At 48.6% G+C, this 27775-nt stretch overlaps 2 pseudogenes; both read left to right on the forward strand.

Annotated features, from left to right (window-relative positions):
- LOC144251384 (E3 ubiquitin-protein ligase RNF213-like) overlaps window positions 1–17844 on the forward strand; it is a 64095-nt pseudogene extending 46251 nt beyond the window's left edge.
- A 306-nt stretch (window positions 17845–18150) lies between these two features.
- LOC144251385 (endonuclease V-like) lies at window positions 18151–23819 on the forward strand (annotated as a pseudogene).
- The last annotated feature ends 3956 nt before the right edge of the window (window positions 23820–27775 follow it).

Here is a 27775-nt window from a genome sequence, read left to right on the forward strand (position 1 = left end):
AGAAGCAGGAAATAGATCCAAAACATTGCATACCAGGGGACAGTGGTTATCTCAAAGAATTCCACTCCTAAATGTCTCCAGATAAGAATTGGCTGCTTTTCTCAGGCCTTGCCAGTTTGCCTGAACCAGTGACCACCAGACCACAGATCTCTGGTGATGTTGATGAATGTAGGTAGGTATCTACAACAACAGGTTGTAGACTAAAAAGATGCCAACATCTCAAGATATGCTTTACTCAGCTAACCAAAGCTTTTCCAAATGACCAATGCCTGATATCACAGATTCAAAAAATGATGCAGTGGCTGGATATGCAGCTCAGTGATAGAGCTTTTGACTAGCACACAGTGAGGCCCTTGATTCAATCCATAGCACTGGGAAAAATTCATAACAGAGTAGGATTGTAATATAGTTGATGGGATTGTAATATAGTTGATGATGAAAATAACTGACATGGTATCAAGTCCCATAACCAGCCTTCAGAAATGATCACTTTTAAAGTGTTGGTACAGTATTGAAAAAGAATAACCCCAAAGATATATAAGGACTATTAAAAAATTCTTCCTTTTCCAACTACATCATGTGTGAGGCCAGGTTTTCTTTATACGCTTCAATATAGCATCAGAAACAGATGTAGGAAGTCAGCTGACTTCTGTTAAACAATGCTTCCAAGAATTATAGGACTATAAAAAAGCCACACTTCTAAACATCATTAACACATGTGGGTTTATTCTTTTTATCTTAAATGAATTGATAAATATTCTTGAACTTTTTTAGTTTTAATTTCTAATACCATAAACATTGATAGATTTGACCCACATGAACAAAAAGTTTCTTGTAGTTTTCAATAAATTTTAAGCCTGTAAAAGAGCCCCAAACCAAAATGTTTGAGAACAGCTGAACTGCAATGTGGAATTTCATATTCCTCCAAGAGTGTGCAAACATTTTTAATAAAAAGCTGTTAAAGCTATATACCTGCATATGTATGTATTATACCTTTATACTCACACAGAGAAAGAGTTGGATAATAGATTGATTAATAGATGCGCTTTTGTGTAGGGTGATCCTGACATCACCAGGAATAATACTTCTCTTTTCACAGCTTCCAAGCAGTGAAAGATTACATCCAAGCCTATTTGTCCCTGTTAGAGAAGAAAGCACTCATCACTGAAGATAAGACCGAACTCTATATGCTCTTCATCAACTGCCTAGAAGTAAGCCGGCTGCCTCTTTGTTGCTTTTCTTCTGCAAACCATCTGAACCATATGGTTTAGGCAGTGGCAGTGTTTCTGAAAACTGTCAGAATGCAGCTTTATTCAGTACAATTAACAGATGCTTCTTTTCCGTGTGGAAAAATAAAGATGTTTCAAAGACATTTCTCTGCTCTTAGATGTCACACACACAGTCAGAAGCCACTTGGTGATGTTTCCTTCACTGCATATTTGATGGTGGTCTCGTGAGATGCTTACCTAGTATCTGAAGCTGTCTGATGTTTACACAACATTGAAAGTCCCTAAGGATGCATTCTTGCAGGTGTCCCTGTTGTTAAGCAGTGTGTGACTACATTGTCAGTCACATGCCTGCAGGTGCAAAGCGAAGACACCACAGCCTGGAGGATTACACCTCAGGGTTAGCAATGGTCATCCCCAGCTGGCGAGATCATGAATCCTTTTTAATGTCTTCATATTTTTATTTCCAAATTCAAGATTATACACATTTTTTTCTCATATGTTTGCTTTTTCAGTTGTTTTCTATGAATCAAAAAATTTATACTTAGATCTACAATAATGGTCTTTATTTTCCCTTGAATTCTCACTGGAAATTTTAGAAGGTTTGGGGAGTTGCCTCTTACAAAGTATAATATCCTTTTCTTTCTTGTTCTCTGTTCCTTAGGATTCAATTCAGGAGAAGACCAGTGCTTACTGCACAAGGAGTGAACTCGACTGCCTGAGGGAGGAAGGCCATTTCCTACAGACCTGCTCCTCAGAGAGACAAGGCCAAGGACCTGCCACTGCTGCGTCTGTAGAGTTCCTGCAGGAGGTGGCCAGGACTCGCCTGTGTCTTGACAGAGCTTCTGACCTCCTCCTGGAGTTTCAGGAGGGATCAGGCAGGTCTTCTCTACCTTGGAGAAGTTAGCTACAGGTTCAGAAGGACAGGAACTGTCCTTAGGGTCTTGCTGGCCCTTACCATGGTCCCCTCTTCTGGGTGTTTTTTACTGAGTTCCCCAGAAGCAGGCCCTCAATCCTCAGTCACTAACCAGCTTTCTCCTTGCACTCTCAGAGCTGGCTGAGGAACAGCAGGGCTACCTGGGGCACGTCCAGCAGTTCTGCACCCAGGCAGGGAACGACTGGCACCGCGTGTACCTGGTCCGGAGGCTTGCGAGCCTGCGTGGGATGGAATTTGTGAAAAGCCTCTCCAGGGAGGGCCATCAATGCCAGTGGGTGTTTCCCAAGGGAGTCATTGCACAGCAGGTGAGACGCAGGTCCCTGGCAGAGCGGGCAAGCTATGGGCACCACTCCTCACCCTCCCAGCCCTCACGACAGGCAGGACACAGGCAGGCATCTGGTCCTTGGTCTCTGCTTCAGGGTGGGATTAGGCCACTTGCTATAGGGCAAAGGTAGGCATGGACACATGTGTGTGCACACTTGTGTGTGTTTCTGGTTCGTTGTTCACCTGCATTTTATCTAGGCTTCACTTCAGGGAAAGTGAATGAGTATTTTTTTTAAATATTTGCTTCCAGTAAATTAAAAGGTGACCTCTTGCAGGCTGTGTCTTGTGCTCTGTGCCAGGCAGAGGTGGGTAGACTTGAAAGCCAAGTGTAATGAGTTTGGCTTTCAGGCTTCTCTGTTCCCAGTGCTCAAAATTTGAAAATTCTTACTGTCCTAGGGTTAAAAAATATGGCACTGCAGCTCCTGGCATCTTTAATATGACCAACTGGGACTCAGGGATGACATGTTTTTTGTCACCTCGCTTGGGGTGGTGCCATGTGTAGAGAAAGCAAGAAGCTCCAGGGTCAGCCTCCCTCCTCCCAGGGCTCTCCGACCCTATGGAAGACATGCTCCTAAAGACTCCCAGGACTGTCATGCCTGGACCCTACAGGGAGTCCCAGCTGAGCTACCTCCAGCCTCCAGTGGTGTCTGCTGTCTTTCTTAGCCCATGGAGATGGGCCTTGCAGAACACCTCAACCCACTCCACCATGACTAACCCTTTTCTTTTGAGCTGCAGAAAGACCACATGGGCCAGATGGACCAATACCTGGTGCATGGGGAGAAGTACAAGGCACTTCGTGACGCAGTGGGCAAAGCCATGCTCGAGTGCAAGGCCTCCGGCCTCGAGGCTGCTCTCATGGTAGGATGGGCTCAAACATTCTCCCTGATGTAGGTGCCCCCCCCGACCTTGGTTATGTCAAAGGATGCAGATGTGGTGGAGAGGGCCTCTGAACAGCCCCTAGAGTGACACTATATGCCAGGAGGCAGATGCCCATGGTCTCACTGGTAAGTGAAAGATGTCAGGACAATTAGCAAAATTCATAGCTGTATGGATTCACAATCCACATATATGCTTATGTGTCTATTTTGATGTTGATACAGAGATTTAGGATTCTAATCTTTTAAAAACATTTTTAGTTGTATATGGACACAATACCTTTATTTTATTTATTTATTTACTTTTTATGCAGTCCTGAGGATCAAACCCAGTGCCTCACACATGCTAGGCAAGAGCTCTAACACTGAGATACAACCCCAGCCCCAGGATTCTAATCTTTAAATTGTTCTGGTCTTGCTTCCTTTTTGAGTCCCAGTTTATTTGGGCCTTATGCTGGAAAGAGGAAATAGAAAAACCTCTCAGGAAACATTTCCAAGACCAGTGAAGTAGTTGGAGGAGAACAGGTGCTGACTTCTGTTTCTCCATCATGGCTGCCTGGCCCTTGTGCACTGAGGATAACCTGAGCCTGTCTCATGAACTCATAGCCCCAGTCATGTGTGTGGAGGGCCATGGTGCGTGGCCCAGGGAAGGTTGCTCCAGGTAGCGCTATGTAGCTTCTGAGGGCTCGTTCCACGCCCCACCCGCAGGCCTGCAGGAGCCCCGGAGCTCAACAGGCCGTCTACCTGCTGCTGGTGCTGTTCCGAGAAGTGGCTGCTCTCCACTGCTCCCACAACTTGAACCTCCACCCTAAGCCAGAGGTGAGTGACACGTTGGGGCTTGAGTTCAGTCTCATGATTAGGAGGAACTTTCTGAGCACAGTAGAAGTCATAAACTTTTATTTCCTATCAGGATAATAGGAATTATGACCTTCCATAATTTCCTATCTAGGATAGAGGGTGTACCCTTGTTATGTGGAAGAATTATTCATTGTTTAACCCAAACTTACAGTCTCAGGAATATTACCTAATGTTTACCAAAACAGAGTGTTGAGATCTGCACTCAGGAATGTGGTTGCTGTGTTTCTATATGAAAATTCTCTTTCCTGATGAATTTCTCCTCCATTAGTGATCATTTAACTATATTTATCTTAATATTTGATGTGCACTCAGTATTGAAATGTGTGACTTTCAAAGAGAAAACCCTAAGTTCACACAGTATTCTTCTTTGACATGAAAAACGTCTTTCGTGCCAGCAATGCGAGGCTGTGAGCAGGTTCGTTGAGGACAGCAGGATCCTGTCTCCTCCGGGGGTCAGGCCTTTCGCAGCATCCCTCGTGGCCAACACTCTGCCCTTGCTGAGCGCAGGCTCTGGTGCCGACAGCCTTGAAGGAACAGTGACAGAAATGGCTGTTCACACTGCGGCTGTCCTTCTGTGTGGACAGAGCAAAGTCTTGGTGCCCCTGAGGAATTTGGCCTTCTCCCCAGCCAGCATGGTGGTAAGCTGCATGCTGATAACTTTGGTTTCACAGTGAAACTTCAGGGTGTTTCATGTTGAGACCTGGCCTGTGGCTGTGGGAACTCTCCGACTTGTCCATCTTCTAGATTCTCTGCCCTGTTGCCCCACTTGATCCTTCAGCACAGTCCTGGTAAAAACATGCCCTATCCTTTGCCGTTTCACACAGAGCTGTTGTTCATCCTCTGTAAACAGCTCTTGAACAGAGAAGAAACTTTCTTACTCTGTGCCTCTTGCTGGGTTGCAGCTACAACCCACAGGCTCACTCAGCAGGGCCACTTCTGCTCTTGGTCTTTCAGAATGCTTTTCTTCCAACAATGCCTGAAGACCTGCTGGCTCAAGCCCAGAAGTGGGAGGGTCTGGAAGGCGTCCACTGGTATAGTGAGTATCGGTGTAAGGGGAAGGATCTCACTCCTCTCAGTTTGGAAGGTTAGCCTGCAGCCATGCCAGATTGGACTTGGCTTCACAAGAGGTTGGACTTGGCTTCACAAGGTTCTGCTGAAGGCCCATATCCCCTGCCTCCTCCTGGTGGTTCGAGGGCCACAGACTTGGCTGGCTAGATGACCAAATCATTTCCCTGCATAGTCATGGGAAAAGGCCTTTTGGAATGCACTGTTGCTCGGCAGAACATGCCATTTGGAATAAGGGGGACCTGGGGACCATGCTGAGGCTCATTGAAAGGCCAGTCGCAAATCAGGGGTTTTTGACCCAGAGAGAGCTTCCTGTAGTCTGGACCTGAGAGACAGCCATATATAACCTCTGACTGTATGTGAGTTATGCTGTTGCCTTGAGTAAGTAACCTTCTAAAACTAGTTTTTAAGTTGTTCTAAATCATTCTCTTGCCATAAAAGGAAAAATCCAAGAGAATAGAAAAGTATAAATACTATCCCCCTGCCACTAAGTTACTCCTGGTGTGTGTCTGGAATCTAACCTCTCTCTGAAAGCTAAATGCAGACATTTTTCACTGATGACATTTGTTCACTGAGCTCCAGTTTACTTGACATGTCAAGTAAACTTAGCTGATGGCATGGCTCAAGGCTTCTGGTGAGATCATGAGGACATGGGCAACTTCCCCTTCCCACATAGGTCATTTGGAGGAGTCTCACTAGCTAACATGTGTCCTATTGTTCTTTGAACAGCTTGTCCCTATGGTCATCCGTGTTCTGTAGGAGAGGTGAGCCATGGTGTTTGGGGGAGGCTCAAAATGTGCATTTCCCATCTGGGAGTGGAGGGAGGGCCTAGGGAATGAGGGAGACATAGGGTGTATTCTGAGGGCTACTCAGGGTGTTCCAGCTGAGTGTGTAAATGGCACTGTAAACATGATTCTTTTCTGCAGATCTGTCTGTGCATTGTAGGATATTTAGCAGCATGCTTGGCCTCAGCTCCCTGGGTGCCAGTAGCAGAACCCCCTAGCCCAGTGTGATGCCCGAGAATGTCTGCAGGCACTGCCCAAGACTCCTAGGATGCCATGGTGCTGCTGCCTGGGAGCCTTACCTCCCTCCCTGGCCCTGCAGCAGGGCTCAGCCAAACAGACCTTCAGCTGGTTCACTAGTCAGAGAGGAATGTGGGCTAGATACCAGAGGATAGGAGAGGACAAGAAAGACTTATGGGTGATGAGTCCTGGGAGACAAGCACATGCTGCTCATCTGGGACTCCAGGGCATCTCCCGGGCTGCTCATGGCATCTGCACTTGCTGAGCAACATGCTGCTGGACTAGACTTATGTGTGCTGCTCCCTAAAGTGAACAGGATTCTCCTTGATGTGACTTCACCTTCCTGACTCCCACTTGCTTCCTTGTCTGAGGAGTGAAATAAGAAGAGATTCCAGGGCCCCTCTTATCACTGAGTTCTGTGGTCTGTGTGCTGCAGCTGGAGGGGCCTGCTGTGGCTGTGATTCATAGCAGTGGGGTGCCATTTGACTTGGAAACCTGGGCCCATTAGTGGTGGCAAATCTTATGGTTGGGTTTTTTTGTTTTTGTCCAGTGGATGTGAGGAGGACTGCTTAGAAGTTATTAACACCATCATTCCTGGTGTTAGATAACGATGCTCTAGAGGCTGGCATGCTAGACACAGAGATGGAGAAGGCAGTGAATAGGAGAAAGGAAGATGGGGCTATAGACACTAGTCACTCTACTTGGGAGTAAAAAACTTTATTTTTGGAAAATGAAGCCACATTTGCCCATGGACAGTATATGTGGTTAAGTGCCCAACCTCTCCCCAGGGCTCCTTCTCCTCCCTAACACACACATGCACCAGATGCAGTCTGTGGCACACACCACCTCCTATGCAGGGTGGCTTCTGCACATGTACCAATGCTGGATGCAGTGCTGACTGTGTGTCCCCTCTATGTCCCAGTGCGGCAGGCCAATGGAGCAGAGCTTCTGTGTTGACTGTGGTGCTAAAATAGGAGGTATCAACCACAGACCTCATGCCGGCTTCCAAAGTATCAGGAATGTGGACTCAGCTTCCGTCCCTTGGAACCTGAGGCTCTGGGCTGTCCATTCCAGCAGATGAATCATATGAACTATAGGATCACTAACACCACTGTTCTACATCTGGACTGTGTCATGTTGGGGATCCATATCAAGCATACCTGTAGTCATGTAGTGCTGAAGTTTTTTTGTTTTTTTTTTGCTTTGTTTTATTTTTGTGGTACTGGGGATGGAACCCAGGGCCTCACACATCCTAGGCAAGAGCTCTGCCATTGAGTTGCACCCCTTCCCTGTTTTGTTTTTTTAATTTGAGAAAAGTGAAAGACAGATATAATCAGTGTTTTTTAAAAACTTTTTTAGTTGTAGATGGATAGCGTGTCTTTATTTTATTTTTTCTTTTTTTCACATATAGAGCGCAATTTTTCATATCTCTGGCTGTACACAAAGTAGAGCCTCATCATTCATGTCTTCATACATGCACTATTTTATTTATTTTTATGCGATACTAAGGATTGAACCTAGTGCCTTACATGTGCTAGGCAAGCACTCGGCCACGGAGCTCCAGCTCAAGCCCTGTAATCAGTCATATTAACTACAGCCATTCCTCCATATCTGTGGAGACTTGTTTCCAGGACACTTTCCTCCATAGATACTCAAGTCCAGATGTTCAGTTCCTTTATATGTCATGGCACAGTATTTGCTTGTGGCCCACAAATATCCTCCTGTAAACTATTTTTTTTAATGGTACTGGGGATTGAGCCGAAGGTTCTTAAGCACTGAGCCACAACACCAGCCCTTTTTATATTTTATTTAAAGACAGGGTCTTGCTAAGTTGCATAGAGTCTCACTAAGATGCTGAGGCTGGGTTTGAACTTGTGAACCTCCTACCTCAGCCTCCCAAGGCACTGGAATTACAGGTGTGCACCATTGTACTTGGCCTCTCATAGACTTTTTTTTTTAAGAGAGAGAGAGAGAGAGAAAGAGAGAGAGAGAGAGAGAGAGAGAGAGAGAGAGAATGTTTTAATATTTATTTTTTAGTTTTCTGTGGACACAACATCTTTATTTGTGTGTGGTGCTGAGTATTGAACCCAGCGCCGCGCGCATGACAGGCGAGCACGCTACTGCTTGAGCCACATCCCCAGTTCTCCCATAGACTTTTAAAAAATCATCTCTAGGTTTCTTATTATACTTTATGCAAATTGAATGCTATGTAAATATTCATTTATCATATTTTTAGGAAATAATGACAAGAAAAAAAAGCTACTCTTCAGTACACAGTTATTTCTGAATATTTTTGATTCATAGTTGGTTGAATTCACAGGCGCAGAACTGCAGATACATGAGGCTAACTGTACCAGATTCAGAAACTAGATAAAAATCTGACCTTCAGCCAGGAATATTGGTGCACACCTGTAATCCCAGCTACTCAGGAGGCTGAGACAGGAGGATTGAAAGTTTGAAGCTAGCTCAGAAAACCTTGTGAGACCCTGTCTTAAAATAAAAATAGAAAGGACTTGGGGTGTATTTCAAAAGTAGGGTACTTTCTTAGCACATGTGTAGCCCACACTCAATTCCCAGAACGAAAACAACAAATAAAAATAAAAATGTGATCTCATAGTCCCATGCTTGATCCTGAGATGAGTGTGGCTGTCAGAGCTCCCTTAAGATGACATGCAGGGCCTTCTACCTCACCATTTATCTGGCTTTTCTGTTACAAAGCTTAAAATAGTCTAGACTCTTATCTTCTTAAATTATCAATGTCCTTGAATCTTGAAAACTTTTTCCAGTCTATATATCCCAGTTTTTGATTTGGGAAAATTGAGAATTACGTAGACAATCCCCACATGGATGCAAAAATGCCCCAAACTTGCTGTCATGAGGAAGGTGTTGCTCTCCATCCTGACACCCTGCACTAATGGCCACATCGTGCAGCCATTTAACATTGGGAAAGTTGCAGAGTTTGGCCATCCAGCTGGGTGGGTGTAAAGAGAGAAGGATGTGGAGGCAGGTGGTCTAGGCTTGGAATAATTGGAATAACACTAAAAGAGTGTTTTCTTCAAAGCTTGAAACCTAGCTGGGTGTGGTGATGCACACCTATCATCCCAGTAACTCGGGAGGCTGAGACAGGAGGATTGTGAGTTCAAAGCCAGCCTCAGCAAAAGCAAGGCACTGAGAAACCCTGTCTGTCTAAATAGAATACCAAATAGGGCTGGGAATGTGGCTTAATGGTCTAGTGCCCCCAAAAGAGTGGGGGCTGGGAATGTGGCTCAATGGTTGAGCCCCTGGGTTCAATCCCCGTTACCATTACCAAAACCAAAAAAACAAGAAAAAAAAAAAAAACCTGGGAACCTAGTCATTAAGATGTGAGGCCCCTGGAGCTGAGGAGAAACAGACATCTCTAGTCTTCATCCTGTTTCCTCTCATCCTTTCCAGAGACAGCACAGACAGAACCAAGACTGGCCATGTACTGGGCCACCCACAATCCAGAGATGTCATAGTAGTGTCTGACCGAGAGCTGTCCCCAGTCATCTTCATTCTCATGCGCCTACTCACTCATCTGGCTATGCTTTTGGGAGCCACTCAAAATCCCGAGGTATAAGATGCTACTGCTAGACTCTCTTATGTTGCTATAGGAAGAACCTGCTGTGTTTGCATCCAGTCCTTTTGTCTACAAAGTCCTAGCCACCTAGGGATTTTATCTAGTCCACAGGGTAATGCAAAAGTTATAGATCCTACTTTTCCCTCTGTGGCGTATGATGTAATGGGGGAACTACTCCTCAGATTATGGAAAATCCTCTTCATTTTTTTTAATTTTTAAAATCTGTTTTAACTGACACAAAACAATTACACGTTTGTTACAGTGTGACATCTTAGCATGTGTATACAAGGTGCAACAATCAGATCATAAAGTCTACTCAGAGTATACAGCTCTGTCCATGCCCACACCTGGGCATGGGGAGGTGGTGGGACCCTGTCACCTACACCCTTGTGGTGGCTGCAGGAGGTGCAGGGAAGCATTCCCTGCTGCTCCGGGATGACATCAGAGCCAGCAATCTCTGGCTCTACTCACCTCCCTCCCTTCCTCTGCTGCCTGCGTCATGCTGAGAGCACCCTGACCTCACCTAGAAACCACCTTCTCCCCAGTGCTGGTGCTTCACTCCCTTGGCTTCTCTCTGTGTCCTCTACACACTGATCTCACTACACGTCTTGTCTCGTTGCCCTCACAGGCTGTGATAAACATCATCAAGCCTCCAGTGAATGACCCTAAAGGATTCCTGCAGCAGCACATCCGGAGAGACTTGGAGCAGTTGACAAAGACACTGGGGAAGAGTGCCGAGGAGACCACCCATGTGGTCCACCTCATGCTGCGCTGCCTTCTCAAAGAGCAGCACCCACTCCCTGACTGGAGTAAGCAAGGGATGTGGGCTGGGCATAACTGCCAAGAGGCCAGGCTCCCTCAGCTCCTGGTGAATGGCATGACAGGAGTGGGAGCAAGCGCTCTGCTCTCCTTGCGGGGGCTGGAGGGGCTGCTGCGCTCCTCCACACACCACCTGCCTGGCTGGGGCTTGCATCACTGATACCTGGTGCTTGTGCATGCACCATTAACCTGTGCCCTGGGAGCACATGGCACCCCAGCAGGTGACATGTCCCACTTCTGCTTTCCAGAGATGTCACACTTATACCCTGACCTAATATGTACATGTACACAATTTGTTACATAAACAAAGGAAGCTACAAAACACTGTCTGCTGAGCTAACTCTTGTACTCTAAACAATTAAATCCAGGCCAAAAGCAAAGGTCTGTGAGGGGACTCTGTAAGTGGTTATCTGAGTGGCATTAGGAGGGATTTCAGTTTCCTTCTTGCTTACTTGCAAAAATCTTTTAAAACCATCATTGTACCATTGTAGAACAATGTTATTTAAAAGCATACAGATAATAACAGTAGCAATAAAATGTCTGTTACCACCACCGGAGAATCTATTCCACTTCAGGGATGTCTTCATCAGAAACCAGCATTAGCATGTCCTTCCCATCTTAGCAACACTGATTTTGCGGAGTACCTCTTGTTCTGGTGTGGCTTCCACAGCACATGGACTCGGGAGCCCTAACCTGCTGCCAGCTCCCCAGGACCACCTTTGCCTACAGGCCTGGGGGCAGCAGTGAGGTGGCTCTGGGTAGCTGTCAGCATTGCTGTGCCCCTAGGCTTTTGAGTTCACGTATTGTCCTTAGCCATTTGTTTAAAATACTTTCAAGGCCACAGCTGTGGGCTGGAGGGTTGTCAGAGACTAAAGTGTCTTCACAAGGCCTGGAGGCTGGTGTTGGCAGTACCTGGTGAACTTAGGAAGTTATCACCCCAAAAGGAGGACTATCTCTATTAACATTATTTAGTGTTTACTGTATAGAGAGCACTGCTTTTTGTTTGTTGGGTAACAGACACATTTTGATTTTCTTTGTAGGACATTTAAATTTTGATGCAAAATTGTCAAAAAAAGGACATAGAAACAATTGGGAAAAACATGTCAAAGCCCTTCTTCCACCTGAACTGGAGGTAAGTGGTGAGTGGTGACCACTCTTTATCCCTCTGTCCAGGAGGGGGTCCCATTCATCTGTGAGCACTGTTGGCCCACTGTCCTCAGGAGGGCTGTCAGAGGCCTTACCTGGAGAAACCCCTCCTTCTGCTATCCCCCTCCTGCACTAGTCTTAAGTAAGGCCAAGGATTATCAGGAATTCCCAGAGGGCAGATGGCAGCCTGCTCCACTGCTTTTTATAGCAAGATGTGAAAGTAAGAGGCAGAGACCCTCCAGGAATGCATCGACAATCTCTCTGGATTCATGACTGCTCTGCTGAGAACATCACAGAGCTGACTATCCACAGCAGTACAGGGAAGTCAGGAAGCAAAAGGGCAGTGAAATAAAGGCCCCGAGTCTCACTCTGTTTGTGGAAGCAAAAACCCTATGAACAAGGAACCCCCTAATCAGTGAAAGATGGCAAAAGCAAGCATCTGGGTTGTGCAGGCAGATTCCTAAGGAGCTACTGTGGGTCCAAGAGCTGCCTGGTTGTCTGTGACAATGTCTCACTTGAAGAATGCTGTGTCATTTCTTTATCCAGCATCTAGATAAGACCCTGCTGACTGTGAGCACATTCATCAGCCAGGATGAGCGCATCAGCTCTAGCCCTGTGGCCAAAATCATATATGGTGACCCTGCAAGCTTCTTGCCCCAGCTTCACCAGAGAAATGTGGCTCATTGCTCAAAGATTTGGAGCTGCAGGAAGAAGATCACAGTCGAGTACCTCCAGCACGTTGTGGAGCAGAAGAACGGCAAGGAGGTGGTGCCCGTGCTCTGGCAGTTTCTACAGAAGGTGTGTCTGCTTCATGGGCTGCCCCCTTTTCCTGGTAGACTTCCCCTGAGGACTGGGAGGCTCTGTGCCTGGGTTCAAAGTCATCATTCCTAGAGGCAGAATCCTAAGCAACCCCATCAGCACTGTGATTCTGAATGCAAGGCCTGATCACAGGAATCTTAGGGAAGAGCTCAGAGATCTTAAGACACATCTGCTGAAGTCACAGGAGTAATATGCACATTACATAGGGCACAGTGAGGTTAGCAGTGATCTCTAAGGAAGGCCAGGAGAGACCAAACGGGTTACTCGACTGTGATACCTTGTGTTCATCCCCAGAAGCTGAGTAGGTGGTCACTAGCAAGTGCCTGCTGAACAGTCAAAAATGTACACCAAGGGGCTGGGGTTGTAGATCAGCCATAGAGCTCTAGCCTAGACGTGTGAGGCACTGGGTTCAATCCTCAGCACCACATAAAAATAAATAAATAAAATAAAGGTATTTTGTCCAACTACAATTAAAATTATTAAAAACAAAGAATGCACACCAAAACCAAACCAGAGCCCTCCCTATGCCCTGCAAGTGGGAGGCAGTGTGCTGCATGATGGGGCTACAGGGTGTGGAGTCACACCTGCCAGACCCAGAAACCATCCCCAGCTTTCACCCACTTGAGCTCTCCTGGGCCACAGTAGAGGTTCACACCACCTCCTTCATGGACCAGTACCACAGCTGGCAGGGAGCAGAATGATTGGGGAACGTCTGGTGCTCACATTAGGAAGGACTTCATGTTAGTGTTGTGATCTCTTATTAAGACATGGTTTTATTTGACTGAGGATGCTGGATCCTGGCCCTTCAGAACAAAACCCAAAATCACATCAGCTACCACTGCAGTAGGCCTTGGTCTTTCCTTTCAACAACCTCACACCCAACGGTGGGCCCAAGAGTCAATTTTTTTAAAAATTTTTCTCAAATTACTTATTTTTATTAATTCATTAGCTGTATACATAATGGGAATCGGTGTGAAATTTCCATGTATGCATATAGCATGCATTGATCTTGTCTTTGTGTCTGGCTTGTTTGACTTAACATAATATCATCTAGTTCTATCCATTTTGCTGAAAATGACAGGAGTTCATTTTTCTTATAGCTGAATCATATTCTATTATGAATTTAAACCACAGATTCTTTATGCATTCATCTGCTGATAGCCTTCTAGGCTGATTCTGTGTCTTATTGTGAATGGTGCCACATAAACATGAGCATGCAGTACCTCTTTGATACCTGATTTCCTTTGGAGTGGTATAACTTTTTTTAGTTTGATGAACCTCCATACTGTTCTCTATTATGAAGTATTAATTAAAAGTTGTACCAGAAATATATTAGATTTCCTTTTTCTCTTCATCTATGCTAACATTTATTATTTTATTTTTGGGTTCATCTATTTTTGGGTATGGGGGACTAGTGGCAATTGAACCCAGGGCCTTTTCTTGGGCTTTCTAAGCAAGCAATGCTCTACTTCTGAGCGACAGCCCCCATTTCCTGCTTTTTTTTTTTTTAAGACAAGTTATCCCTAAATTGCCTAGTCTAATTTAGAACTTGCTAAGGCTGGCCTTAAACTTGTGATCCTCCTGCCTAAGGCTCCCAAGTAGCTGGGATTTCACACCTATCTTATTATTTTTTTAATAAGAGTCATTCTAACTATGGTAGGATGGCATCTCATTGTAGTTTTGATTTGCATTTCCTTGATGACTATTATATTGAGCATTTTTTCATATATTTGTTAACCACTAATATTTCTTCTTTTGAGAATTGTCTATTCAGATCATTTGCTCATGTTTAAATTGGATTACTTTGATTTTAAAAAAAATTTTGAGTTATATATTCTGGGTATTTGCCTGCTGTCAGGTGAAGAGTTGGCAGCTATTTCTCCCATTCTGTTAGGTTGTCCCTTCACTCTGTTGGTTGTTTCTTTTGCTGTGCAGAAACTTTTTAGTTTGATGTGATCCAATTTGTCATTTTGCTCTTACTTCCTATGGTTTTGGGGTCCTATCCAGAAACCCATCACCTATGCCAATGTCTTGGAGTGTTTCCTCTGTTTTTCTGCTGATAGCTTCAGAGGTCAAGTCTTACATCTGGGTCTTTGGTCATTTAGAGTTGACTCTTGTGCAAACTGAGAGATGGGGCCCAGCTCAGTCCTTGAGGGAGCTTTTCATTAGAGGAGAGTGGGGACTTGATTCAGTTCATCCTACATCCCTCACCACTTGGTGAAAGGATGGGATGATCCCTTTCCCATTTGCAAGCTTCAGGGTATAATCATGTAAAACAACCCACTGACCAAACTAAACTACACAAAAAGTCCCCAGCCTGCCCTAAAATCTGTACACCCCATGTTGTTTCTCAATTAAATAGAGGAAGTGTTACTGAGCTATCTTCTCTTCTCCAGGAAGCAGAACTGAGACTGGTGAAATTCTTACCTGAGATTTTGGCCCTGCAAAGGGATTTAGTAAAACAATTCCAGAATGTTCCAGAAGATGAATATTCCTGTTCCATCAGGAGTTTTATTAGCAGTCACAGTTCAGGTATGACTGCTGTCTGCTGCAACCAAGATCAGGACCATCCATGTTTGGTGGTTCAAAAGGATCATTCAGGCTGGGACATGAGGGTGGGGCTCAGTTCCTAAGGTAGAGAAAGAGGCAAAGGATGCTAAATCCCAGAGATGGCCATGAGCCACTGCTGTGGCTAGAAAGCCCTCAGCCTCTCCAGCTTCTCATACAGCCTAAAACTTGAAACTCAGACATGCTGCTGAGTGAGGGAAGGTGCAGGGTCAGGTTCTTGGGAGCACGCCTTGTGGTTTGACCCTGGCCAGCGTGGTGGTGGGGATTGTTTCCGTGGGGCTCTTACCAAGTGTTTTGTTCAACAGATGGGCTGAGGCAGCTATTCCACAACAGGATCACCATCTTCCTGTCCACGTGGAATGCCCTGAGGCGATCACTGGAGACCAATGGTAAGTGTCCTCCTCTACGTGGCTCTGCCAGCACCCTGCTGTGTGTGTGGCAACGCATCCTGTTGATGGAGGTGCTGGGATACATGAACCAACCTCCAAAGTAACCCTCAGTCATCTTGAGTCTATAAATATGGGATCAGAAAGGAGTTGGGGGCACTAGAAACTTAACAGCCAAGGCCTAGATCTTTGGCTTCCCTTCTCTTTCCCTGCCTCCAGACAAACGCCTGGAGCAACATCCCTTTGCTTAGTAATGACCCTGTCTTTTAAAGGTGAAATCAAGTTACCTAAAGGCTACTACAACTCTGAGTTGGATCTGGACACAGATTTTAAGGTCATCCTGCCCCAGCGTCGGGGCCTGGGCCTCTGCTCAACTGCATTAGTTAGCTACTTGATTAATCTACATAATGAAATCATCTACACGATGGAGAAGTTCTCCAAGGAAAACAATAGGTATTTCGTAAACTCACCACCCTGCCACCAAGCTGGGCTGCAGACTCTAGCCAGCAACAGCTCCCGTCCCCCAGATCCTCTCTCAGCCTTCCTCAATAAAGCCCCATATTTGCACATGGTTTTCATTTGCTTACACTATAATGCAGAAGCAGGAGCATATGCCCCAAAGCCCTAGGCCTCACACACCTGCTCTGGACACCAAGACCTGTATCTTGTGTCCCTCAGCTATTCCGTGGATGCCTCAGAGTTCACTGACCTGCATGTTGTCAGTTACGAAGTGGAGCAGGACCTGATGTCTCTGATTCTCTCCAACTGCCAGTATCAAGTGGAGCAAGGTGGGGAGACCTCACAGGAATTTGACCTGGAGAAGATCCAGCGGCAGATCAGCAGCCACTTCCTCCAGGGCAAGCCCCGGCTGACCCTCAAGGTAGGCTGGGCCCTCTGCAAACGATTTGCTATAGTTATGAACTGACCTTGTGAGTTTCAGGGGGAACAGACAAGTGACACCCAGGATGTTGTCTGTGTTATCTCCTCCCCACTAGTGATCTGTGGTCCCTACATTTTCTCTGGGCCGGGAGGTGTCCCCAGCTCTCTTCCACATCACCATCACTGTCTGCACCTGTCCCCCAGGGCAGCCTCAAGTGTCAGTGGACTGGGTTTCCACTACAGTTAATGGCACCACCAAGAAGACCTCACTGCTGCCACCCCTTCAGTTGCATATGCAGTCCATGCCCAGGAACCACCACACAGACCTTCCCCATTCTCTCGTCCTCTAACTGCTATGGCCTTGGCTTCACTTCAGAGCATTCATCTGTCAGACCAGCTGCCCAGTGCCAGTAGCACCACTTCATCTTAGTTTCCTGCCAGAATGCCCCTATGCGGGGAGCATCAGTGCAGGCACCCCTGGAAAGGGGCAGTCAGGAACCCCCACCCCCAGCCAGTCCACAGCATGTGGACAGTTACATGGCCTCCACCACACTCCCTCATCTGGCACAGAGGCCCTGTCACCTGGCCCTAGCTCGGCCTTCCAGGTGTCTCCAGCCCCTTCCTTCCTTGCTGCATCAAACCCTGTGAACTGCCTCCCGACTCCCTGAACACAGTGGCACTTCTATACTGTCCCTTACCGTGGCTGCACTCATCCTTACAGGTCCAGTCAGGTGTCATTCTCAGATGTATTTATTCCTTCATTATAGTCAGCCTGTCAGTTGTTTGAGGCTAAAGCCATTTTTAATTCATCTTGACAGTGGCTGCCTTGTGCACAGTCTCTGCTCAGTGTTGTTGGATAGATCACAAATATGCACATTCCCATTCCTGTTCCTTCAGTGCTCTTCCTCTCTTGTGGTCGGCAGATACTCTGTTCTACAGGGCAGTATCTGCAAGGTCACTGTAGCCAGGCTAGATTTCTTGTGTTACTTGTGTTACTGTGGAACAGAATCATCAGAACACAACAAAGTTACATGCCTTGCCTAGGAATATACTGTCCGGCTTGGTACTTCCACTGAGTCACTGCTGAAGAATACATCTGTCATCAGATGGAAGCCTCCTCTATTTTAATTTCCAAAAACTTTTTTTTATTTCTCACTTAGGGGATACCCACGCTGGTATACAGACATGACTGGAACTTCGAACATCTCTTTGTGGACATCAAGAACAAAATGGCACAGGTGGTCATGATAAACCCTCTCTTGCAGGGTTGTTCCATCCACATACATAAGGACAGTACAATCTCATCCTGGTGTCTGCTGTGAGCACCAGGCTTTCTGGCTCCCTGAGGAGCTTAGGGATCCCAGAGCTCAGAGAGGCAAGCAGGATGGCAGATCACCAAACTTTCTTGATGAGAACAGACCAACCCCTTGGGGGTTGTTTTCTCAATGATGATATCAGACCAGATATCAATATCCAGCAGCAGATTAGCAGCTTCTTCAGGTGCTAAAGGTTACTCATGCTCCTTAGGTTCTGCTACCGACAAGTGGAGAGACTCTTGTGCCTCTCCGTGTCCTCATGGATCATGTGGAGGATTCAGTTAACTTGGGCTGATTTCTGTACAAAGTCTGATGTCGTCCTTCCAGGGGGCAAACCTCCTGGTGGACCGTGACACTGAGGCATCCCAGCAGGACCCCGCCTTCTCATGGAGCTTGAGGTGTCCTTCATGAAAGGGGACAGTGTCAGCGCCTGTGCCTCCTTGATGGTTCAGCTTTCCAGAGCCCAAGGTAACCCGGAGGGACAGGCAGGGGCTGAAGACCTGGAGCAAAGTAGTAGAATTTTCTTTCTTTCCATTTCTCTTTCTTTGCGGTTCTGGGGGTCAGAACCCAGGACCTGGCTCAGTGCCGGGCAAGCACTCTACTACTAAACCACAACCCCAGCCCGCCTTTCCTCGAATTTCATTAACAAGTGAGAAGTGTTTGAAGGGGGATAAAATAAAAATATAAAGACTAAGGGAATTCTATGACTGCTAAGAACCAAGTCTGATGTTTACCTCCAAGTCTGGTTTTCAGCTTTGGGGTCTCATAGTCTCAGTGACAGGCAGCACACACCCAGAGGTGCCCAAGCTGGAAATCTCTGTCCCTTCCTGGATTCTCCCCTTCCCCTCATCCTGTCTGATGTCAGCTCAATATTTTCAGCTTTTTCAGTCTTGCTGGAATCTGCCTTCTTGTCTGCTTCCCTTTGGCCCCTTTCCTGTTTATGTCACCATCTCTGCTTCTGTAGGTTACTAAGCCAGCCGAATTGTCATGGGCTCCCCATCCCAAGTCTTTCTTCTTGGTGCCCAGGGCTAGGACAGTGATTGCCTGAAAAAAATAAAAGTGAGATCATGTCACCATAAGTCCTCTTTACAGTACGTCAGTGTCCTTTTTGTGACCTAAAGGCAATTCAAGTTCACACTTATTGACAGTAGCTTGAAGGCCCTTTGTGATCTGTTCTCTGCTTGGTATGACCGTGTAGGCTGGACTCCCACCACTACTATCCTTCCCACACCCCACTCCCCACACCCATATCCCATTCAGATCAGCTTTTACTCCCTCACACACCATGCTGTGCCTGGCCAGCTCCCACTTCTCTCTTAGGACCCAGTTTAGACTTGCTTCTTCTAGTGAGCCTCCTCATCCAACAAGTCCAGGAGTGGCCCCCTGCACCTTTGTCTTAGTCCATTTGGGCTACTATAGCAGAATGCCTCAGACCAGGTGCCTTATAAACAGTTCTGGAGGCTGGAAGTCCCAGGGTCCTACTATACATACATTCTCTAGAACCCTATACTTCCCCCACCTCCATTTTTGTTATTGAATCATCCAGATCTCTTGGTGATAGCTCCTAAATCACAATTTCTACTCCTCTTTTGAGGCTGGGTTGGCAACTGAACACACCCAAGAGAAACTCTGTTAGCCTAGAGGGTTGAGATTTATCTCTTGGCCATTTTATCAGTAACATGGTAAGAATCTTACCTGAAAATAACCCAAAATGAGGAGGGTCCACTCTAATGGTAGACAAGAGAAAGTGATTCTTAGTGAACTCAAGCAGGTTGGGCTGCTGAAATCTACAGATGATTTTCCACAGGGACATAAGGGGCATCCTGTGTCCTCATAGGTTGATGGTGGTTGCTTAAATTATAATTTCTCCACACAAGCTCCGAAAACCAGTGAGCAAGAAAGGAAAGCCCCCTCTCATTTCCCATGCCCATGACATAAGAGGAGCCTATTTCAGATGTCACTGTGCCCCCTGGTGGGGAATGAAACAGACCAGCCTGCAAAGTAGCCCAGGCCAGAGAGACTAATGAAAAGACAGAGTTAAGAGACTCCACTCTCATGTGCTCTAGGCAGAGGTTGACCTATACGCTCTACCAGGCTATAACCAGACACCCTCTTCCATTGTGGGGTAGGGTCTTTTGGGTTTTAAAACAGTCTGTTTGCCAGAGAAAAGGAGCCCTAAATAAGGGAGCTGAACTTTAAAAGCTCTCTGGGTAGTTGCCAGCCATTCCAGAAAGCCTGGGCCATCTGGACCCTCTGTCCTCCACACCTCCTGGTAGCATGTGTGCAAGGGCCTTCAATCAGTTATCTCCTGTCCCCGCAGCTCCACACCAGTGTGCACTCCCCTCCTCCCTCAGTGTCTCCAAGTTCTCCTGTCCATGGAAACCCCTATTTTCTCTGATTTCCTAGCTCTGAGGGCATGCCCACCCTTCTAGATGATCAGAGGTCTCTTCATAAAGCCAGTGTTGACACCTCACTGTTACGGCCTCCAGGAGACCTGGTTTTCCCCTTCCCTCCCTGTGTCCATGCAATGCTGCCTTTGTGCTAGTGCCTTCCTGGGCCTTGTCTTTGAGCCTCCAGTGGCCTTGCATATGGTGGAGGAGCCAGTGTTGACTTACAAGGAGCCCCAGAAGGGCAAGGGGCAAGCAGGGGTGAGGCTAGCCACTGCCCTTAGAAGAGCTCCTGGGAAGAGTGGTTGGGTGTCATACACACCAGGTCCCAGGTGGGCACCTTTGAAATTGTAATCTGAAGCTCAGTCCTCATCCTCAATGTCAATCCAATAACAAAGACAAAGTCTTGAGATAAATGAAGATGTTTTATTGCTTTGCTTGCAAAGGAGAAACCCAAGGGACTCCTGTCCCAGAGCCAGTGATTCTGCCCATCATGGGAAATAGGGTTTTTTTAAAGAGGTGATTCAAAGAAAAATGAGATTAGGAAAGAGAGATCAAGGAGGATAAAGGTCAGGGAAAAGAAGTTTTGGAAAAAGAAAAAAATGTAAGTTTCAAGGCAATAAGGTATATAGTCAAAGTATTAAGTGAACCCCTGTTACAAAATGACATTGCATTCAGTCCTCACCGCCATTTGCAGGGAAGGTTATCTTGCACACCCCAACTCTGGGTGAGGCAGAGAAGGGAGCCATGGGTCGGGCAGAGAGGGGAGGTTGGTTATTGATGGTGAACTGAGCAATAGGGCAGAGCAAATGGAGGCAGGAAGCAGGTGGCCTCAGGGTCCTGCTGACCTGCATGCCTGGTGGCAGGTGGTGTATGAAGAGAGCTGAATGGGTAGCCTGATGGCCTCCTATGTGAGAGGCCTTTTTGGCCTTCCAAGAGTTGCCCTTTCTGGTGGATTTGGTACAGTTGCTATAGGAGAAGGAGCCGGGACTCATGCCCCAGACAGGTACTTCCTCCCAGGGGCAGGAAGTGGACCCTCTGCTTTTGCCTGGGGGAGGGAAGGCCCCCTGAAATCCACTACTACTCATAGTCAGAAAAGAAGAGGATTTTCTAAAAGCTGGGCCCCTGTGGCAGTTCCCCTTTTTTCTGCCCCACAAGTCCAACCTGAGGACTGAGGGTCAGCTTAGCTGATGTGATTCCCTGTGGCTCTGTAGGATCTGTTTCTGGGTGAAAATGGGGTTGTTCCACCACTGAGGTAATCTTGCTCTCCCAAAAGGAAAGGTCAGAGTGGGCACTGGGAAAGACCAGAAGAGGGCATGTCTGACCCCATGCAAGAGCTTCTGCTGCCATCCAGGCTTTGATGGCTCCTTTCTGAACTCATTTTCATCATCGGCAGTGAGACCACAGGACAGATACCCCACCCAGAGAAGATCCCCCCTTTCACCCCGCCTTTACTACATATCCCTTTTCTTCCCCACAGTACCGTACATTGGCCCATCTCCAGTACCATAGTCCAGTGCCAACCTGGCCATTGTGAAAAGTCATAGGGCTTGAGCTCAGAGAGCCCCCTCACCACCATCCCTGAGCTGGACAGTCTGTCCTCTGTCCATATTCAGACAGGTGTGCCATTTCTTTCAGATGCAGGTACCTTGGCCCAGGAGGGTGCTTAGGTTGATGGTCATCCTGGCCACTGCCCTTGGACTCCATGGCCCCAAAACCAAAGGGTAAACTCATGTTGACCTGGATGCTAGTCCTGGGACCAGCCGGCTGCTCCTGGGCATGGGCACCCAGGCCATGGGAACATATGCATAGGCCCTAGGGTAGCAGCAAAGGGGAGAGGAAGAGGGAAATTGCCAGAAAATGAAAGAAAAAACAGGGTGACGTGGTGTGAACATGCTGAATAGGCTGCCGGGCCTGCCCCAACCTCACCCATGAAGTCAGGGCACAAAGGGTCTTGAAGTCTGGCCCGAGTTCTCTGCTGGTCTGCAGATGGTGAGACTCTGTTCATCCCCCATCCTGGGCCCACTTCCAGGCTGCATGGCTTAGTGCTGCCCAACCCCATTGCCCTAGTTCACCCTCCTCTGCCCACTGCCAAGCTTTGGGGTGGCCTGCTACATTGGCGTCTTCACAAAGCTGCCCTGCACTGGAGTGGCCAAGAAACTCCTACAGGTAGACATGCTGGAGAAGAGCGCCCTGCACAAGGAGAAGATAGGGAGGCCCAGACAGCCTGGGCCCAGCCAGCAGGTGCCTGGAATGGTCCTGGGGATGGGAAGGATGGGTCAGCTACCTCCCGTACACCTCTGTGTCCCTGAATCCTGGCCTGGAGTAAAGCACACCTGGTGTTCTCTGGTGCCTCTCTCCATGTAGCCCTGGGTGGTGCATCCCAGCCTGTGGCTTACAATCCCTGGGGCCCCGGACTCCTCCCTGTGCTATGATTGCCTCTTCCATCTCCACCTCTGTGCTGCTGCTGCACTCATATAGATTATTGTAGATTATGTCCCCAAGTCACCCCTATGCCATCCCAGGTGCCAGACTTTGGACCACTGCTCCTGCCTGTGACTGCATCCACACCCTTTCTCACCCCTGCACCTCCCTATTCTGGCCCTGCAGCATGCACAGGGGAGATGACATTAACACTTTGGCTCTTCTATTGCACAGCACATTCTGAGGGCAAAGACCCCAACTGTCCTTTCCTCCAGCAGAGGAGCCTGTGTGGAGCACTCACTCCATAAACATCAGTGGAGGACATGGCGGTCCAGACCCTTCCCAGGCCAATGTGACCCACACTGGGCCCATCCTCTCCCCTCCAGAGGAAAGTGTGGAGGTGACACACACATGTCCAAGTTCCCAGTAGGGAGGAAGCAGAAGGAAGCTAATAGCTGAGTCCTGGTCACAGCCTGCTGCCAGGGTGGCCCTGTGTGCCCTGGCCCACTCCTCTACTTACCAGTGCTGTGGTCCCAGGTGAGCTGCTGCCCATCTCAAAGCCCCTGTTGTCAGGTCAGATGGGGGCCTTGGGCACACTCAGGGCTGTCTGATCAGATGGCTTTGCTTAGGTATAGTATCATCCAGGAGAGGTCCCTTTCCTTTCCTGGCTTGTGACTGGGTTTTAAAGAGGAAGGGGCTTGCCTCAGCCCTTCACCAAGAAAATATGGTTTTTGCAAATTTTCTCCTCATTTTCCAGATTCAGCTCCTGCAGGCTGAGGGAGATGCATCCTCTGATGGGAGGTTCTGGAACTGTCCTCGGAATGATGACTGGCCTGGGTCTTTACCCTAGTCTGCAAGGTCAGAGGCACTGCATGCACTTGCATGTGTGTACCCCAGACACTCTGATGCCAGCACTCGCCCACCCTGCCCAGGGACAGGCACCAGGAAGGAGCCTTAAGGCTGGGAGTCCAAGAACTCCCTGCTACCACCAAGGACCTCATCAGAGCCTCCAGTCCCTGTGGCTGGCCTGGACCTAGGGGCATGTGTTCCTGCAGCTCTGACCTCCTTTCCATGCTGTAGGCCCTGAAGAGCCATAGACACAGCAACAAGCCTCTCTACATCTCCATGGGCCACAAGATGAGCCTGGAAGCAGCCATGTGCCTGATCTGATGCTGCTACAGGTTCTGGATCCCAGAGTCCTTGTGCCAAGCGGGGTTCAGCACATGCTCCTCCACTTCTCACCATTTGTCAGCTGAGCTGGAGTCACAGAGCAGTGGTTTGAGGACAAGATGGCCCTGGGCTGAGGGCAAGTCCATGAGCCCCTTGCTGGGAAACCTGGTGTGGACATATTGGGCCCTGGAGGCAGGAAGGTAGACAGAAGGATGGAGAGTTCCTAGGATTCTACCTGAGATTTCCTGCCTGTGTCTCAGAAGCTACTTAGCCTAACACTCAGCTTCTCCCTTACTTGAGCCTCCTGCACCTGGGTACCAGGTTGTCTGGAGGATCATTTGATGTCAGCTTTAATGGCAGAGTGCTCCACCAGTAGCCCTCAGCTGGAGGCCCTTGCAAGAACACTGGGGGTGAGTGCTGAGGAAGGCTCATGTTGGCATCAGGAACTCCAGGGTGTGGCTATGCCAGGTACTCAGCACCTAAACTGGTGCTCAGGGGTCAGGGGATCAGCTCTCTGATGAGCCAGTTGGCTCAGCTGAGAAGGAACTCAGCCTGCAGCTGAGCACACAATGCCCATGGCTCACCTTCATAGTCATGATGAGGGGACACCAGTCACATACTAATATGTGTTTCACGGAAGCTATAAGGTGAAAACCCAAGAGAAGCCATCCTCAGGAAGAGAGAAATCCTGGCTCAGGAACAGTATTTGCAAAAGCCCCAGGGCAGAGAAGACATTGATATGCTCAGGCAGCTCAGCCAGACCAGAGAGGTGTAAAACCAGGAGCCAGTCTGTGTCTTAAGCTTTCAGATTGCAGACCTCATTGCAGGGACTCAGAGCCAGTGTGCAGGGCTGCAGATCTGCCTTCTACAGGCAGCAGCTCCTTGTGTGGTACCAGGCCCTTGGGCCTTTGGGAGGAGCTGGGGCCATGGTCTGCACCTGAGTCCCTGCCTTCCACAGCCCAGTCCTGGAGACTGCTGAGGGGAGGGGGAGAGGGCCTAGAAGCCTCCCTGCTGTCTGATGTTTCCTGCCTTCCTATAGCCTGTGCTGAGCTGGTGGAGGTAGCCACCCAGCAGAGGGGCCACAGGCTACACACACTTGAGTGGGCCTCAGTCCTGCCTTGGCCTCATTGTAGGTGTACAGAATGGCCTCCAGGTGGCAGCAGCAGCCTGCATACCACCAGGGACAGGCTCCTGGGGCAGATGTGCCAAGAGGTGGTGGATGAGTGGGCTTGTAGGTGTCCACCAGCAAGAGCCTTGCTCTCTCCCCATCCAGGGTGTTGCTGGAGTCTTAGGCACATAGGCTGTCAAACCTGAGTGTGTCGTTAGCCCTAAGATGCCTTTCCTCTTCCATTCTTTCCCAGTGGCATAATGAGAAAAAACAAGGAGATTCTCTCAGAGGCCCTCAGCCCTAGAACTCTGGGTTGTGCTCTCCCAGACCTGCCGGGCAGGCCTCTGTCCTCTTCTCAGCTTACCATAGAGTGGCCTTATGTTCTTGTAGGTGAGGGGTCAGCCACATGAAATGTACTTTGACCACCTAAAAATAGGCAGGGTCATGTGCCTTGAGCTGGAGAAGAGCCCACCAAGTCCTGAACCCACACTTCAGAGACAAGCCACCTGCTGGAATGGGTGAGGGTCCTATAGGCTCGACATTTTCTTCCTGGGCCCACTGGCCCCTCAGCCCTCCTAGATAGTATGAGAGATGGTCTTGGTGTTGGGTCTCCCTCCTGCTGCTCTGATGGGCCCCTGGTGTTAGATGCACTGCCCTGCCAGTGCCAGGTGCAAGTGCTCCTGCCACGCTGGGCTGCTGCCTGCCAGACAGCCACCGCCCACCCCACCTACTTCCCCACTAACTGAAGCAGGAGCCATCTGGGGATTAGCTGCTCCTGCCCATGAGTCACGAGGCCCCAGAGGTCAGCTAAACCCATCTTAGCCAAGATTGGGGGCTTCTTGAGGCCAGAGTCCCATTTGAGACTGAGCCCTGTTTCATATTCCTCTCCACCTGGGTTGTCCCAATCTCCACCTGCAACCCACAAGCCCTCTTTCACTCTGGTAAAAGGTAACCTTGCTGAACTTTCTAGAGATGGCAGGAGTCACAGGTGACACTAGTTGGAAGGACAGACTAGTTCTGCTGGAAGTCCTCCAAAGAGATTGAAGTCCCCAGTAAAACTGGGCAGAGCTGCTCATGTGGGGAGGACCCTAGGACACTCTTCCTTCATGTCAGGACCTCAACACTGAGGTTCTTGGCATCCCTGGCACCCACACACCAGTGGTGGCTGTTCCTAACATCTGGAAGTCTGGGCCTCCAGACTGTGGGAGGTGTGAGAGCCTCCCCAGGCTGTGGGGCAGGTAGAGTTTGTCCAGAGTCTGGCTCAGAACCAGCCAGCACATGTCACTGAGTTCTGTCTCCTCTAGGCTGTCATCCACTATCAAGAACAGTTGCAGGACTCTGGGACACTCCAGGCCATCTGTACCAGGGCAAGAGAGTTGAGCACCAGGGGACATTTAAGCTACCCACAGGTGGTGCTTCCAGAGGCCCAGTCTTGCCCTGCTGCAGTGTTGTGGCTCATGACTGGCAGGGAACACAGGAGAGGTCCTGAAGGGGGAGGAGAATGAGATGGACTCCTGGCTTGGTGGGAACTCTAGAAACATCTGGCCCGAGTACTGTCCCCCAGCAGGGCTACTCCAGCTTCTCATGGCCTATTTTATCTTCAAGGGACCCTATCCTGGGTTCCACAGAAAGGGCATGGCCTCTGGAGACCCTTCACAGCCATCACATGCATGCCGGCCCTCTTTTCCTCACCTGTGAGGCAGCACAGTAGTTCTTGTCCTTGGTGTCACAAAGCAGGCCTGTTTAATGACTGTCAGTGGGTTAGCAAAGCCTGATGGCAGTTTTACCAGGAGGCAGGTATTGGGTCGCACCGTATGATTGAGGAAGGGGAGGCCCAGGGTGTTGATAAGCAGCAGTGCAGGCCACAGTGGCAGCCTGGGTTCTAGACCCTGTTTCTGGCACTCCTCACTCCCTGAGGGAAGACTGTGTGAGGTGTCCAGGGCTGGATGGCACAAGTCATTCAAGCCCTGTGTATCCTCTGTGCTCATTTCCCCTCCGCCTTCATTTCCTGGTGACTGTTCCTCAGCCTTATTAAGTTGCTTGGAGAACTGGGAGATGGGCCCCTGGGACTGCCCAGCTTCACAGTCAGGTCTGGCCAACCCAAGTGCAGGGTGGTCCTGTCAAGCTCTGGCCAGGCCTATCCTCAGGCCTTCCAGGGACCTCATAGGGTCTCCTGGGCTGGCTCTGGCATTTGATGGCAGCCCTTTCTCCATGCCATTACCAAGAGCCAGAAGGCACAGGGTCTAAAAGCATGCCACCAAAGAGGCCTGGGAGAGCCTACTGACCTCTAAGGACCACAGCAAATGCCCAAGGACAGACTTGGAGGCTCCCAGGAGAAATAGGGCTAGGGCCAGAGTAAACTGGGTGCCATGAGCACTTGGGCTGCTGGCTTCCCATTCCAGCTATGAGGACCTCACACACCCAACCTCAGGTAGAGGCCCATTGGAACATAGAGGAGGACCCTGGACATGCCCATTGAAACACCCAACATGGCCAGTGGCAAGCTACCTTCTCCAGCAATAAGACAGACCTTTCCAAGGCCAGTTCCAGACCAGAAAGTGCCTGCAATCACCCTCCTAGAGCATGTGAAGAGGATTCAGGTTCATGTGCACCATGGACCCAAAGCTGTGTGAATACCACAACTCTCCTGCTCAGTCCACTCCTTTGAATATAAACCTGCCTCCACCTGCTCTGTCTTTTCTTTCAGGGTTCATTTTTAACTGGTGCCCCACCAGCCATAGTGGGCCACAGAAGGGGTTCATGGTGGTGTGGCCATGCTTCAGCACCCACAAGTCTGTCCTCAGTCTGGAATGAGGCCAAGGGTGGGCATGGGCTGCTAGGGGTTCAG

The sequence above is a fragment of the Urocitellus parryii genome (genome assembly GCF_045843805.1).
Source record: "Urocitellus parryii isolate mUroPar1 chromosome 13 unlocalized genomic scaffold, mUroPar1.hap1 SUPER_13_unloc_15, whole genome shotgun sequence".
NCBI classification, from domain to species: Eukaryota; Metazoa; Chordata; class Mammalia; order Rodentia; family Sciuridae; genus Urocitellus; species Urocitellus parryii.